This window comes from Mytilus californianus, unplaced genomic scaffold, assembly GCF_021869535.1.
Source record: "Mytilus californianus isolate M0D057914Y unplaced genomic scaffold, xbMytCali1.0.p SCAF_10, whole genome shotgun sequence".
Taxonomy (NCBI): Eukaryota; Metazoa; Mollusca; class Bivalvia; order Mytilida; family Mytilidae; genus Mytilus; species Mytilus californianus.
In genome coordinates, this window is record NW_026262582.1 from 4897881 (window position 1) to 4913729 (window position 15849).

General features: G+C 32.2%; 1 protein-coding gene across 2 annotated transcripts in view; it reads right to left on the bottom strand.

The window, feature by feature from the left end:
• The window catches only part of LOC127717490 (uncharacterized), a 51539-nt gene extending 41908 nt beyond the window's left edge, over positions 1-9631 (bottom strand). For both annotated transcript variants that reach the window (XR_007989204.1, XM_052223157.1), the window contains exon 1: positions 9354-9631. The gene's annotated coding sequence lies outside the window, so the exon portion shown is untranslated. The remainder of the gene's footprint in view (positions 1-9353) is intronic.
• Positions 9632-15849: the final 6218 nt, after the last annotated feature.

A 15849-nucleotide genomic window follows, 5' to 3' on the forward strand; every position in this document is an offset into this window, starting at 1 on the left:
TTATGTCTGAAGATAATGTGCCACCTATATATATATATATATATATATATATAAACATATTCTGATAAATCTTTTAGTTTTTACTTTGAACTAATAAAAAAAAACACACAAAACCTATAATCTCTGATCTATTTGACGTTGCTTTTTAATGCCTATCTGCTAGACTATATCTTTGGGGACAAACTATCTATATGTTTCAAATTTATTATAGCTTTAGTTTTACTGTGAAATTAAAAAATGTTTTCAAAACATGTAAAGCTTCCACTGCAATTTCATTATTACCTGCTTTTGGTCAATTCATTTTGTCATCTTACCTAAGAAGAACATGTATAGTAAAACACCGCTTTATATCAGTATACATACTTACACCAGCAGCTACCATCTTTTCATTCTGGAGTGAAGGGCCTTTTGAAATCACATATTTTACAATGATACTGGTGAGTAGATTTACAAAATTCGTTAATGAGCTCCGTTTTACAAACACCTGTGATACAAGTAGTCAGCCAAAATAAACTATCAATAGACCAATTAAAAGATTACTCGAGTTGTAAATATGTGCTAAATTGGATAGTCTATGGAAAGGTATATACTATGAAATTAAGAGCTTGGGGCAAGCCCCTCGCTCTAAATTTCATAGTATATACCTTTCCATAGACTAACCTAGACTTATGATAAAACAAATAGCCAGAGGTTATATTTATTGATTGACTGATGACCTTTCAAATTGATTATGCTAAATCAATGTCTAACAATATCAATCTGAATATACATGTAGGTAACAAGCTAATTAAGGTATAAGACGATGACTTACTAATGGTTTCTTTTAAACACAAATTATGGCATGGCTCTACAATATTTTTTTTTTTATTGTTTGTTCATTCATTACAAAATAAAGAATCTTCCATGGTTGTGTAATTACAGAAGGTATACTGTGTAGGCTTTGATTTGTCAGCTAACTACATTTGCTAAGGTCATGGCTCATAATTTTTGTGAGAAAACACAAGATTCAATCTTTCTGATCCCAAATTTCAAATGTTATTGAGTTGTAATTGAAAAGTAATTGTCAATTACAGACATTTTTGGCTTTGTAATTCATAACTTTCAATTACTTGTAATTGAAAAAATGCTCAATTACACATTACATTCAATTACTTGAGGAATTGTAATTAATTACAGACAATTACAATTACATATTTCAATTACCCCATGTCTGCCAGATAGGACGGTCTGTCACTATAATACAGTACGGCTGGTACAGCCTGTCCTCAGATTGGGACAGTCTGTCACTACAAGACAGTCGGGTTTATACAACTTGTCGTCCGAGTGGGACAGTCTGTCACTACCAGACAGTGCGGGCTGGTACAGTCTGTCCTCCGAGTAGGACAGTCTGCTCTGTCAATCCGATCAACTTTTACGTTCACTTTGTACCCAGTACAAAGTGTTCTTACAGTGTTATAGCTCTACTAGCATATACACCGTACGCTCTATTGATTTATGAACAATGACAGCTCATTGATAGCCAACTGACGGCCTCGAGTGCCGTTTCTTATTCTCTTATATACCCGTGGTCGAATACATTATTTCCTTGATAGGGGTGTTCTCTAAATGTTCCCCTTACGGAACATAGAAAGTCCCTTACGATCACCCCTATAACCTTCGACCCGGCCACTAACTTTCCCGCGAAACGTCTAAATCGACACAACGCTTCCTTCAGCGTGAAACCTGTATTGTTACAATAAGACTCTTCGAATTTGTAGCAATAACGACCAATAAACATTACATATCTATCTACTAGTATTACAGTTTTCAAGATAATAGGCAAAAATGAGAAAAATCGTCATTAAAGGACAATAACCTCAATATAGAGTCGACTAACAATTTCGGTCATTTGACTTAATTGTAGATCTTGTCTTGCGGATCATTTTCGCTAATTAAAGTTTCTATCTATCTAATATAGTTTTTAAGATATTAGGCAAAATTGAAAAAAACCGTGTATAAATCGTCATTAAAGGGCAATCAGTCTAATAAGGAGTTGACTGAAAATTTCGGCCATGTTGACTCATTTTCAGATCTTGTCTTGTTGATCATTTTGCAATTCAAAATTTCTGTCTATCTATTATAATTTTCGAAATAATAGGCAAAACATTTTTAAAAAATGGCAAAGTTCATCATTTAAGAACAAGCTCAACATTTTGAATTTTGAAAATTTGAATGCATCTTACCCCTATGTTATATTTTAAGCCATGCAAGTCATATTGGTTGACAAGCGGGGTCATCGGACACATTTTTAAAAATAGATACCCCAAGGATGATTGTGGCTAAGTTAGGCTAAATTTGGCCCGGCAGTTTCAAAGGAGAAGATTTTTGTAAAAGTTATCAGACAACGACGACGGACGACGGACGCCAAATGATGAGATAAGCTCTATGGCTTTTACGCCAGGTGAGCTAAAAACGTTCTAAATTTTCCGTTTTTGTGTGCGTTCCACTATCTAGAATAAGATGAATATCACAGGTTGCCTGCCATACACCAAGGTTGATTATTTCATGACCAACTAATAATGTGGAGTAAAATTCAGTAGTTCCATGGTTCAAATTTTTGGTAAGCTAAATTTTCATTAGATGACAGTGAAACAACCTAAAATCAAGTAAATTTTCACCAATCTTACGGAATTACAAAACTGTGTAAAGCCAATACATTAACTGAAATAAAATTAAAAGAAAAATAAGTGTAAGGCTACAGTTACATGTAAGCAATAAAGAAAGGAATTATCATTCTCTTATATTTTCTTGTCGTACAATTTGTTCAAAGTCAATGAAAAGGTAACCTCACAATGTACTACGTTTCAAGTTGTTGTGACCAAATCTTCATTTCTGGGACTTTTATAGCTGACTCTGCGATATGGGTTTTGCTCATTGGTGAAGGTTGTACGGTAACATATAGTTGTTAACTTATATGCCATTTAGTCTCTGCTGGAGAGTTGTCTCATTGGCAATCATACCACATCTTATTATTTTTATATCTCAACCAAAATATTTAATCTGAGAATATACCAATCATTAGAATGTACAGAATAGAAAACATAGTGCCCCACTGTCTTCTATCATGGGCGGGTATATCTGTTTACAACCATAATATTAATTCTTCATTATTTCAGATAGCAAATATATATATAGTTTCTGATTTGTTAAAAATTTATGTTAATACATATGAATTTTTAAATACTTGACTTTTATGTATGATTATTGAATTCTATTTTTGTCATTCATTAAGAGATACATTTATACTTATAACATTTCCGTCTATGGGTAATGACTCGAGATTTCAAATAGTTTTCTATCAAGTGGGTTTCTTTCTAATCTAAATCAAACAATTGTCAAAGTTTAAGTATTTCCTACAATTATAGTGAAGTTATGAAAGTACATTGCATGAAAAAAAAAAACATGTTAACAATTTTTTCATCTTCAGTTGAAAGATACAGTTATCAGTTTCATTTTTTTTTTACTCAGTGCGATGTAGAGCTTATCCTATTGCATAGACACCTGGCTACTGTTGGAGACTTATTTTGCCCTCTAGATGTCTTCCAGTTATTCATGTCGTTTGGTTGCTGGCTCTCTAGATCTGGTATATACCCCACATCTTTCAAACATAATCATTTGTTAGATCATCATTCAAGTCATCAGTCTCAGACTAACAAGTCTATTTTGTACGACTTTGCCCAACACAGAGCTATAGAAAAACAGTACATTATCGGGTGTTACACGGACACTTATTAAATGAATATAAAATTAATATAATTTATCTGAAAAGTGTTCATAAAAAGCTTAATATAAAAAAAGAGATGTGGTATATTTATATTTGTGGTATGAGTGCCAATAAGACAACTCTCCATTCAAGTCACAATGTGTAAAAAGTAAACAATTATAGGTCAAATTACGGTAACAACCCATATATATAAGTTTATTTATGAAAAGTTAATTATGTCCCAAATTGCTGAAATCAAATAAAGTTGCTACAAATAACTGAGTGCAAAAACAACTTTAACAGCTGTTTAACCATAAAATGGTTCCATATACAAATCATCGGTTTTCTTTGTAGTCAAGATGAAATCTTTTGAGTCTCTGAATCAAACTATGAGGAAGATTTCCTCTGTTCCTTTCATCTTCAAGGAATTTGTTAAAGTCGAATTGTGATTGCGCAAAATCAATCTCAAGGTCAATATGGTAAATAAAAACATACTGTGTCGCATGATCAATCCTTGGGTCCACCCGAATATCACATAGTTGGTTTGAGCACAAAAATCAACTGAAAAATTTGAATTCCGAAATATGTGAATCCAAAATTTTCAAAACGAGATACACTTTTAGTTATATTTTGAAAAAAAGCATGGTAAAATCGCCATTTTAACAAAGTATAAGAATATTAGTTACATAGTGTATTAGTGACCTAATACGATATAAACGGGGTCAGTAAATTCCATATGGGGTGAAAGCGAAGCTCGAACCCCATATGGAATTTACTGACCCCGTATATATCGTATTAGGTCACTAGCACACTATGCAACGAATTTATCTTACCGACTATCTTTATTTGTTGAATTTAGACTAGAGTTGTCTCATTTGCAATCATACCACATCTTCTTATGTTTATATTAAAGTGTTCAAGTGTTCGATTTTAAGAACCTATTTTCATTGGTCTCCCAAAAAAAATCAATGCCAACAATAACAATTTAATATCAACAATATTGATATAACAATATTAAACATCACTTTCCAAACATTCAAATAAGCAAATAGTGCCAAAGTCATAACTCCACTACTAACCGTGTATTGTAATAAGCCCCGCCTCCCTACTAACCTAATATGGAATATACATGGTCTCCACGCGGACGCTTTTAACCAATCATATTCCTAGAAATGTATAGAAGGTAAGATAATACTCTATATGGGGAAATATTAGGTGATGATCAACCTTAAGCAAAATGTTAAGGACATACTATACAATTTTTGTTTGTCTTCTAAATTGAATAGTTTCATATTTTTTATGTCATGGCCTTTTACAGCCGACTATACAGTATTGGTATTTCTCATTGTTGAAGGCCGTACGGTTGACTATAAGTGGTTACATCCACTTCATTTGAACTTGGTCGATAGTTGTCTCATTGGCAATCATAGCATCTCTTTCCAACATGTCACATTTTGACGCCGCGAAAAATAACATTTTACGTTAGCGACGTTTTTATCCTCCCTGTTACAGTAAACTGAATCATATGCCCTTAACACCATTATTTTGATTTCTCACCCAACTTTAAGGTAGCATTAGCTGTCAAATTTATGTTCACCGATTTGACTCAAATTCTCATATTTGATTTATAACCTACTAAAACGTATATCCAACTTACAAAAAGTCTAAAATAAACCATTAACAATGAATGGACTCGATAAAATGTATCAGCATTGTTATGTGTATTTTAGTCTAGACGCCATCTAATTAACCATCGAGGTGACATTCGAAGACTGCCGACAGTCATATAACCCAATATAATAATAATTAAAGATATATATAGATAGCGTACATGTGCAATTGGATTTTTCTTGGTCTGTTTGTTTTTATTTTATAGGTTAAACAAATATGCTATTCATAATTTTTACCTGTAAAAGAATGAGTTTTTGTGGATCATATCTGTCAACCAACGTGTTTACCTTTGTTTCACATTAAATGTTGACATTCTTTTCCTTTTAATAGCTGAACAGGCCTATTTCGTGCGTAACCCATCTCAAGCTAAGCGGTTAAATAGAAGGTAATATGAATACGGATTCAATGAGGTTGAATTATTCACTTGCAAGTGAATAATTCATCAGAGATGTTTATTAGCTTATTTTGACAAAATTGAGCCAAACTGGCTGCTTAAACCGAGTTATTTCATAATTTCATTTTCATCAATGATTGAACAAAAAAAAATTATATTTTATGTTTTTTTTATATCTCGTAGCTTATACCCCTTTAAACGAATATACAGCTATTACATACCCATATTCGTTAAACGGGGCATTAGCTACTAGATATAAAAAAAACATAAAATATAAATTTAAAACAAATAACTTTTCCTCCAAAAATGCCAAACAAATCCATTGAAAATGATATCAAGTGAAAATTATTATTAGAATAATCGTATCATATTACAAATTTTAGATTTTTTATATTGTCCCATACATGAATATATATGGTTTAGGGGTGGGGATCTCGACCATATACAAGTTCTCAAACAGAAGGGGGTGGGGTGACACCGAGGACTCTCCCAAATCATTTTCATTTGATTTGTTTTATTGTCCCATACATGAATATATATGGTTTAGGGTTGGGGATCGCGACCGTTTACAAGGTAAAAGTACATTTTCAAACTGAAGGGGGTGGGATGACCCCCAGGGACTCACCCTATATTTTATTTGATTTGTTTTATTGTCTTGTTCTCATTACAGAAGACCCCAAGTGTCTATCACTTACTGTTTTCGAGTAATAGTCATTTGAAAATTAAAAAAAACAAAAATCCAATAGGGTTCTTCAGTAAACCCCTCCTTTCTTTAGGCCCCTCAAAATACCCCTAAATAGTCTCCAATGCACAAACGAAAGACTAATGGCTCCGCTAGACATATTAGTCTTACATTTTATGAAACCCTAAGTAAATCTGACAAGCGGTCCGAGTTGTCTTCTTAGACGGTCCGAGTGGACTCGGTCCGACTTGTCTCTGGGACGAGTTGTTCCGCATTTCTTAAAACATCGACCTGATTGGAAAGGAATTTAAATGTTCAAACATTTAATTGCAATCAATTAAATAATCACAAACTTCTTAAACTAAAAGAATATCATTATTAACAATACTTTCTTTTAATCGGGCTTTATATCATCAGAATCAAACGAACTTACGTTTATTGTAAGTTAAAATTACCGCCAACTTAGACTACTATATATAACTTTATTTCCTCTATCATTTTGGTATTGTACATATATTTGGTGCACATGAACAATATTCCTGCGCATTTTGCCATTTGTAATTACAGATTTTCGGCGATGAAATATTTCATACAATTGTTCTTTGACATCTTAGCCAAAAGCACAGGGAATAATTAACTACGTACGGATTTCTACTGAGCGCTATTTCCTATGTGCAACTTCAAATATTATGGGTCGTTCGACGATCATTTAAGGTTATTCTGGTCATTATTATTGTATTCCAGAATTAAAAGTATGATAAAATGTCTAATTAGTTATAAATAACATATTAGCCTTCTAGATTATAACAATGGCACTTTTTCAGCATTCGTTGGGAAGAACACAAATCTAGAGTGCTAGCATAAGGCAGCTTAACTGCCTCAAAATAATTGATCGGCACAGATTTTCGAACTCATCCAAGACATTGATGATATAAACCTACAATATAAATTTAGTAAAAATCTGGCAAGAATTGTACACATGAGAGCACTCACAAGGTAATTTTCCATATAATTAATATTTCCAAGGGCATAACTCTTTAAAAATAAGTAATTGGAACAGATTTTCGAACTCGTCCAAGACATCGCTGATATTGATATAAATCTACAATATAAGTTTCATAAAAATCTGGCAAGAATTTTACACATGACAGCGCTAAAGATGCAATTTTGCACATAATTAATGTTTCCAAGGGGCATAACTCTTTTTAAAATAATTGATCGGCACTGATTTTTGAACTCGTTCGAGACATTACTGATATTAACATACAATATAAGTTTCATAAAAATACTGATATTAACCTACAATATAAGTTCATAAAAATCGGGCAAGAATTGTACACATGAGAGTGCTAAAGATGCAATTTTTTATATAATTAATGTTTCCAAGGGCATAACTCTTTAAAAAATAATTGATCGGCACTGATCTTTGAACTCGTCCTAGACATTGCTGATATACACCTACAATATAATTTTCATAAAAATCGGGCAAGAATTGTACACATGAGAGCACTAACGATGCAATTTGTCATATAATTAATGTTTCCAAGGGGCTTAACTCTTTTAGAAATAGTTCATCGGCACTGATTTTCGAACTCGTCCGAGACAATTCTTACTCTTAAAAACATATAGAATTGGTTAAATTCAATGAGGGAATTGCTTTTTATAAAAACTTCCGAAATATAAAAAATGAGGGGGTCGTGGGCCTCCTTTCTTGAAAATTCAAAAGACACAAATTGTACTATCAAATTCAGTACAATTATCGGCCATTAATTTTTAAAGTTTTTTTTTTCTGATAATCTTAAATACACTTAACGAATCTTGATTTTTTGACAGTTTAATCTTAAAATTTCAATTTTTAGATGTTTCTGTTGTATATTGAATGATATTTGGTAAAATATGTTTAAACCAAAAGAGTACTTTTGAAAAATGCCCATAAAAGATGCTTAGAAAAATATACCCGACCTACCTTAAGAATTATACAAGCGTTTTGCGGTTTTGTTTAACGTTGAAGATTGTTATGAAAATGTCCATTTGAAATCATGCTGATGAAAAATATCTGACATCCGAAATATTTATTGATATTTGCATTTATTTACTATATCTCTTTTTTTTTTCGGTTTTGGTATACAGTTGATATACTAGATTTATGTATTGTGTACAGTATCGTTTTTCATAACTATCTTACGCCCTCGTTGACTAAGATCTATACGTTTTATAATAAGTTATTTATTAGTTAATTCAATTGGCCTGAACCATGGAAGTAATTCGTATAACAGTGCGAATACATAAGGCAATTTTATTCTCCAAATTTTGGTAGGTTTTTTTTTAAAAGTTGGTAAAACTTATTTTCGAAATGAAAAAAAAATAAAATAAACAGAAATAATATGTTTTGCGTGTTCGTGGTCCGTCTGAGGCATATTTGCAGACATTAGCGCATCGTTCAGATGCTTGATATTATTATACTGTTATTGCTGTTGTTACTGGTTCATTACAATCAAAATAAAATATGCATATCTCTTATCTCATGCATGTCAGACGAAAACACAACTGCTCTATTTCCTTCTTCTCTATAACTACCTACCGTTATATTTTTGCCTAGCCTAACAGAGTTAAAACCATTTTCAATTAAGGATCGTTAACTCCAGATATTCCCTATATCATATACATAGTCTATGTAAACTTTTCAACAGAATTTTACCTACCTACCTATCCTATCCTATATTTCCTCAAGACACAAGACAGTAAACAAGTACATATTATATGAATACATTTTTTTACCTCAATAATATAAGTGTTATCTTCACTTGTCGAAAAAAAATGTATTTACTAAAGGTTAATTTGATTAATATATACGTAGATATTACCTTAGCGGCCAGCTTTATCCATGATCTCCACGGTTGACCAGAAGGAAAATAGTACGAAGTCTATTTTGCGTGTTCACAACATCATTTACCTCCCCATGTATCAGGAAATTTCTCAGGAGATATCTTTATAGAAATGCTCACTTTGTGGTTCTCGTTTCTCTCATTTGAATATAAAACCTCTTATAATACCTGGGATTAGTGTTATGTCCCAGATAATTTCAAGCACTTAATTTGTTTTATCTGCACTACCATACACTTTGTACGATATAGCACTTAGTTTCCTTTTAATACTATTGATTAATTTGTGTAAATAGGCCGCATGTAACAGTATTAGTTATCTGTGGGTATTGTCGGCCAGGAAGGCTCATCAATACATCATGTGTATTGGAGACAGAGGAATGTCTAAATACATACATCTATAGATAATTAGCCATGTGTCGGTTTTCTATGAAATATAGACTCAAATTTGAATGAACGAAACGAATCACAATGTATCAACAATATTTATATTTAACAGTCTGCTTGGTGGTATATTAGAGAGTGGAGGAAATAATCTTCGGAAGTAACACAAGTGTGTATAGTGTGTATACATGTGTTAGCGTCATCATCCACACTTTGAGTTTGTATAAACAATATTATATCGCTGTTAACTTACGTACTCGATCTTTAAATGACTAAAGATGACTCCAAGGTTCAATTTTGAAAGATTTTAGCAAGTTTCGAGTATATATCAAAAAAATGAATAAAAAGGACACCTCGTAACCAAAACCACCTTTGAATAAGAAGTTATAAGCTATGTATTGTCTTTCAGGTACAAGTTAATTCATTTTGGTTTGGTATCCTTCAATGTAAAATTTTCCAAAACCGCATCAATTTTTTATCGAAATTGTTTTCAGGATCAATGAGTAACAGAGACACACAAACATGGTTGCTAAATATCATTTAGAAAACTGTACATTTCATCAATTTTCTGATTTTGAACAAATGATTGAAACAAATTCAATGGATATTGGCCTTACCTCTTTTGAATTAATTATTAATTAGAGTTCGAGGCGTTTGGAAAAGCGATATAATTTGTACTTTTCTTAAGTATCTGACATATCATGAATTTCCAATGGTTTTCTTAATTGAATTTTTTTTTCTGAGAAAAGGGAGATAATCCAATGTTTACCTCGTTATAACTGCATCTCATAGGTTACAAGAATAATTTGTTATACAAAGATGGTACTCAGAATAAAAACAAAAACTTTGCGCCAGTCATGCTTCAGTGATTCCCTATATAATCAACCAAATTTTTCCCTCGAAAGGGGGGCCCGGGCCCCAGCGCTAACCCCTTTGGATCCGCCTATGATGCTCCTAGCTGTTTTGATGATACAGGGTTGGAATTATCTTTTTATTTGAAAGCCTATTCATTTAGGTTTGAAAATAGGAGAAAATTGAATTCATCATATACAATGTGTAGAAGATATGCATTTTTTATCAACTAAGGAGCCATTCAAAATTAACCCTTCTTATTTAGTGCAAAATTTAGAAGCTTCCATAAAAAACTGTAATGATTGTTATCGCACCGCGGGTAAATTATCACGTTGTGATTGGTTTAACGCCGTCACGTGGTGACCCTCTATGAATCCGTAGGGGGTTAGTAAATTTCATAGGGGGTTCATTACGTCACGTCTACTGTTAATGGTGACGTCATCTATTAATGTTGTTGTGTTTCATTGTTTATTTTTCTACAAAACGCAGCAGAAAAAGTCCCGCGTGCGATAAATTCGTTATACGGTTCACTACTGACCCCCTACGGACCATAGAGGGTGAATAAAATCCATAGGAGATTCGGCCTTCGGCCTCACCCCCTATGGATTTTACTAACCCTCTATGGATCCGTAGGGGGTCAGTAGCGAACCATATAACTTATAATAGATTGTTCGTTGCTTAACGTCTAGAGCGTCTGTAATGACTGCTTGGAGCTTATTCACAAAACATCCATCAACTAACGTATTTACAGATAATGAGGAATATACAAACTACGGTTTATCACACATACATTTAATGATTACAAGTAACTGGAACATTACAGACACAATTTACATTTAATTTATGGCAAAACTGAATCTCTGGCTAGTTTTAAAAAGTCGAAAAACATGAATTTTGATCACATTTGACACGACACACTATAAAATGACTTTGGAGATTTATGACTAAGTCTTATTAGGGACATTTTGTGAGACCCAGGTCCATATTTAAATGTTTCACATTTGCGTTGTCTCCAATCGCCTTGTTTTTGTACTTATACAGAAAGGTCAGACATGATTATATGCGGAAACAGATATAAAATGGTTGTATTGCTGTTCTTCATTTGGAAACTTACTGGATAGACTCAGCTATAATCTGAGTACAATAAGTACAATATATAGAACAAATACCCCGACTCCAATTGTTTTTATTAGAGACCACTTCTGGAAGCCTGCTTATCCCTGTGAAGAGGAAATATCAACTGCATTTTATAGTGATCGCATTGGCACTGGCATTATATTTAAATTATACTCTGTAAAAACAAAAAACATATAGGGTCTTATTTGGTCTCCGATTTTCAGGTTTTCAATTTTATTCTCAGTATCTAAATGATGATGTCTATTTTATATAGATGGGCCTAAATAAACAAAACAGTTGCTTAAATTTGTCTACGTCACAAATTTCATCAGCCAAATAGAATATCTAAAATTGATGCAAAAATACTAATTTTAATTTCAGTTTTTCATCATTTTTAATACACAAGATGTTGAGCGAAATTCACTCTCACAGAATATTTGTAAAGGAACCTGAAGTTTAAATTCGATTTGTTTGTGCAATATGATTTATGTAACTTTTAGTTTAATTTCTATTTTTATGTTGTACATAATACTATTATTTCTTTCATGAAAGCTGTCTTATTTCATAATGTATCAATTTTTTACTCTGACAATGACATATGAATATTTTTACTTGTTTGTACATATTTATTACATATGCTGTTAGACGCAGGTGTTGATATCTTATCAACATCAACAAGTGCCCGTACTGTAAAGAGGTAGTTTCTAAGAAAATATATATATATATATATATCAAGATCTTTGACATTATATGCTTAACATTATATATTTATTTTCAATCTATTTCTCCTTGGCCCAAAAAGAATATTTCTTTATAAATGACGTCATATACACACCTTTGTTTTAATTGAAGATAGAGAAACATCGAGTAATACACGAACTTTCAAATCTTCAAAAGTACAATTTTGTGTATTGATATTGTTCAACAATTATTATACCTTGCGTTTTGTTACAAAATTGATTCAAGCTATTGAAATTAAAATCACGATTAAGGGTTAAAAAAATCTATCTACATGTATAATCATGTCCTATGATTATTCTAAAAAGATAGGTCCAATGTTGCCTGAATCTATTTCACACCATGACCATTTTTAATAAGTCTTTTAATTTTTACTAAAATTCATAGTACCACAGCTCCATATGCCATTTTTAAAAAGTATTTTAATTTTTACTAAAATTCATAGTACCACAGCTCCTTATGAGTACTATTTTTAAACATATCACAAACTTAAAAACGCCTTAAAATATATAGCCCACAACTGTAATCTAGACATATTTTGGCAGATTGTGAGAATTTATCCTCAAAAAGTATAAGACGAACATTCTAACTAAACCCAAAATGGTGCTGGAAGTTAAGCTATAAATTGTCTTTCGAATATAGATTGTTTCTTTATGGTTAGATACATCCTTCGAAGCAAAATTTTACAAAACATGTACAATTAAAAAAACAATAGCATCACAATACTTTCAACAGCCATATATACATGTAGCTCTAAATAACATTTTATCGTTCTGAAATTTTGTAAAATTCGTGACAAATATTTTTGAGTTTGTGGTATAGACTCTTGAACTTAGAAATTCAACAGTGATTTCAGAGGTTTTCCCTGTAAGTAAAAACAAAAAGGCCGTATCTCTTTATTGGTCTTATTAGCAATTATACCATATCGTAATTTTATATACTTTACAATTAATACAGGAAAAGCACTAATTTTACAATTACGATACCAATCATTAGGTTTATCGAGGACTTAATTTAGTGGTTGTCGTTTGTTGCTATATATCATATTTGTTTTTAGATTAATGTTTTGTACATAAACCAGGCTGCTAGTTTTCACGTTTGAATTGGTTTACATTTGTCATTTCGGGACCTTTTATAGCTCACTATGTGGTATGAGTTATGCTCATTGTTGAAGGTCATACGGTGACTTATATGTCATTTAGTCTCTGATGGAGAGTTTTCTAATTGGCAATCATGTCACATCTTCTTATTTCTATATTATAAATGAAACGAATTCGTTGATCCGAGTAGTATGGAGCCGTTGATCTGGATTTTTAAAACAAACGTTTTGAAGTTCAGTTGCGAATCGTTTATCATTACAATGATGAAGTATACATGTTGCAACATTATTTGAAAAAAAAGATTTTGTGAATGCCACTATTTCAATGCAATATGTTAAATTTCTGAAAAAGAAATCACTAAAGGCGCGTTACTCATTCTCGAAATTTGAAACAAAAAATGTAAACAAAGGCATCGTCATATCCGTTTTCAATAGAAACGGCAAGAATTGGAATGCAGAAATCATCCCTTTTTTCATAAAAATTTGTATTTAACCAACCCTTATTATCAATGTCTAGATGTAAGTCAAGATATGAGGCAGACTTAACTGCATCTGTGGAATGTTATCCTTTATTTCAAGGTCGATTGGATAGATGCGTTCATTATAGTTACCAAGCTTTGAATCATTTAGTGAGAGGACATCATCTTTGTATTAGAACGTAAGCACTAAATATTAACCTTTATCTATTAATTCGTATTACTCTGTACCTAGTTTAATAAGTTAAAATGTTTTCTTTTACTAGATTACATTTAATAATATTACTTCGGCATTTTCCTGATGATTAAATAACTTATAAAAATTAAAAGGGAAATTACCAAAAATCCAGGAGAGTACAACCCCAAACATAACACACAAACAAGGTAGAACACATGATCTTGATAACATATAAACATAAAGTTTCCTGCTTGTTTATTAATTTTGTTACAAATTGTCTTCAAACGAGAAATTTTAATCTTTTTTTTTAATCAAATTAAAAGATAAGGATAAAATAAACGAACTTCAAGACTAATTAAGTATAAAGTATTTTCAGTCAGTTCTTATATTTATCGAGTTAATCATTCCATACATAAAAAAGGGACGGAAGGACCTTCCTCGGGATGTCGGGATAGGCCTATTTTTCGCAGGAATTCGGAATGCTTTTTTCCGGGAATTCGGGATGAAATTCCCTCCTATCGCCCCTCATAAAAAAACACAAGGAAACTAAGTTAAAGAATTGCAACATCTTGTTCGTAAAGATGCTCCTCAAAATGCGCGGTAACAATATATCGTTGAATATAACAAGCATGTCGGATTGATGGTATTAAACTTTTATGATAATTAGAGTTGAATAAGATATAACAATACATATTTTCCTTATACTTCTGACAAACAACAGAAACAATTAATGTTAATGGAAAATGTTAAATTAAATGGGTGTGCAATTAGTGGAGCAGGAACAACAGACTTTTCAGGAGTACGTGTATTCCTTTCTCGATTTAGATTGACTACCGGTTTCTTATTCTGTAGTTTGTTTATAGTTTGCCTGCAGTTTTATGGACGTGGCTTTTTTCATAAAAGGTTCTTATATCATTGTGTCGTATGTCATCCATTTTTAACGTGTGGATTTCTATTTGCCTCGTACATAATTTACAACGTGTATGTTTTATTTGCCTCGTACTTAATTCATAACGATATGGTGCAAACTCAGGAACCAGCTGAATCTAATACAATGAAGAAAAGCATTTCCAAACAAATTAGTCAGATATTGTCAACTCTCATAGTATCAAGCAGACAATAGTCTACATAACATGCTGAATCCAAAACAATGAACAAAGAGCATTTCAAAACAAATTAGTCAGATACTGACAACTCATACAGTATCAAGTAGACAAGGGTCTACATAACATGCTAAATCCAATACAAAGAAGAAAGAGCATTTCCAAACAAATAAGTCAGACCATGACAACTCTTCACAGTATCAAGTAGACAAAAGTCTACATAACATGCTGAATGCAATACAATGAACAAAGAGCATTTCCTTACGAATTAGTCAGACCATGACAACTCTAACAGTATCAAGTAGACAAAAGTCTACATAACATGATGAATCCAATACAATGAACAAAGAGCATATCAAAACAAATTAGTCAGACCATGACAGGTCTCACATGATAAAGTAGACAAAAGTCTACATAACATGCTAGGGGCTTCCACAGGGTACCCCCTCAGGTCGCAAGGTCGCTTTTAAATTCGTCGCAAGGTCGTGAGGTCGTTTTTAAGGGAAATGTACAGGTCGCAGGTCGTTTTTTC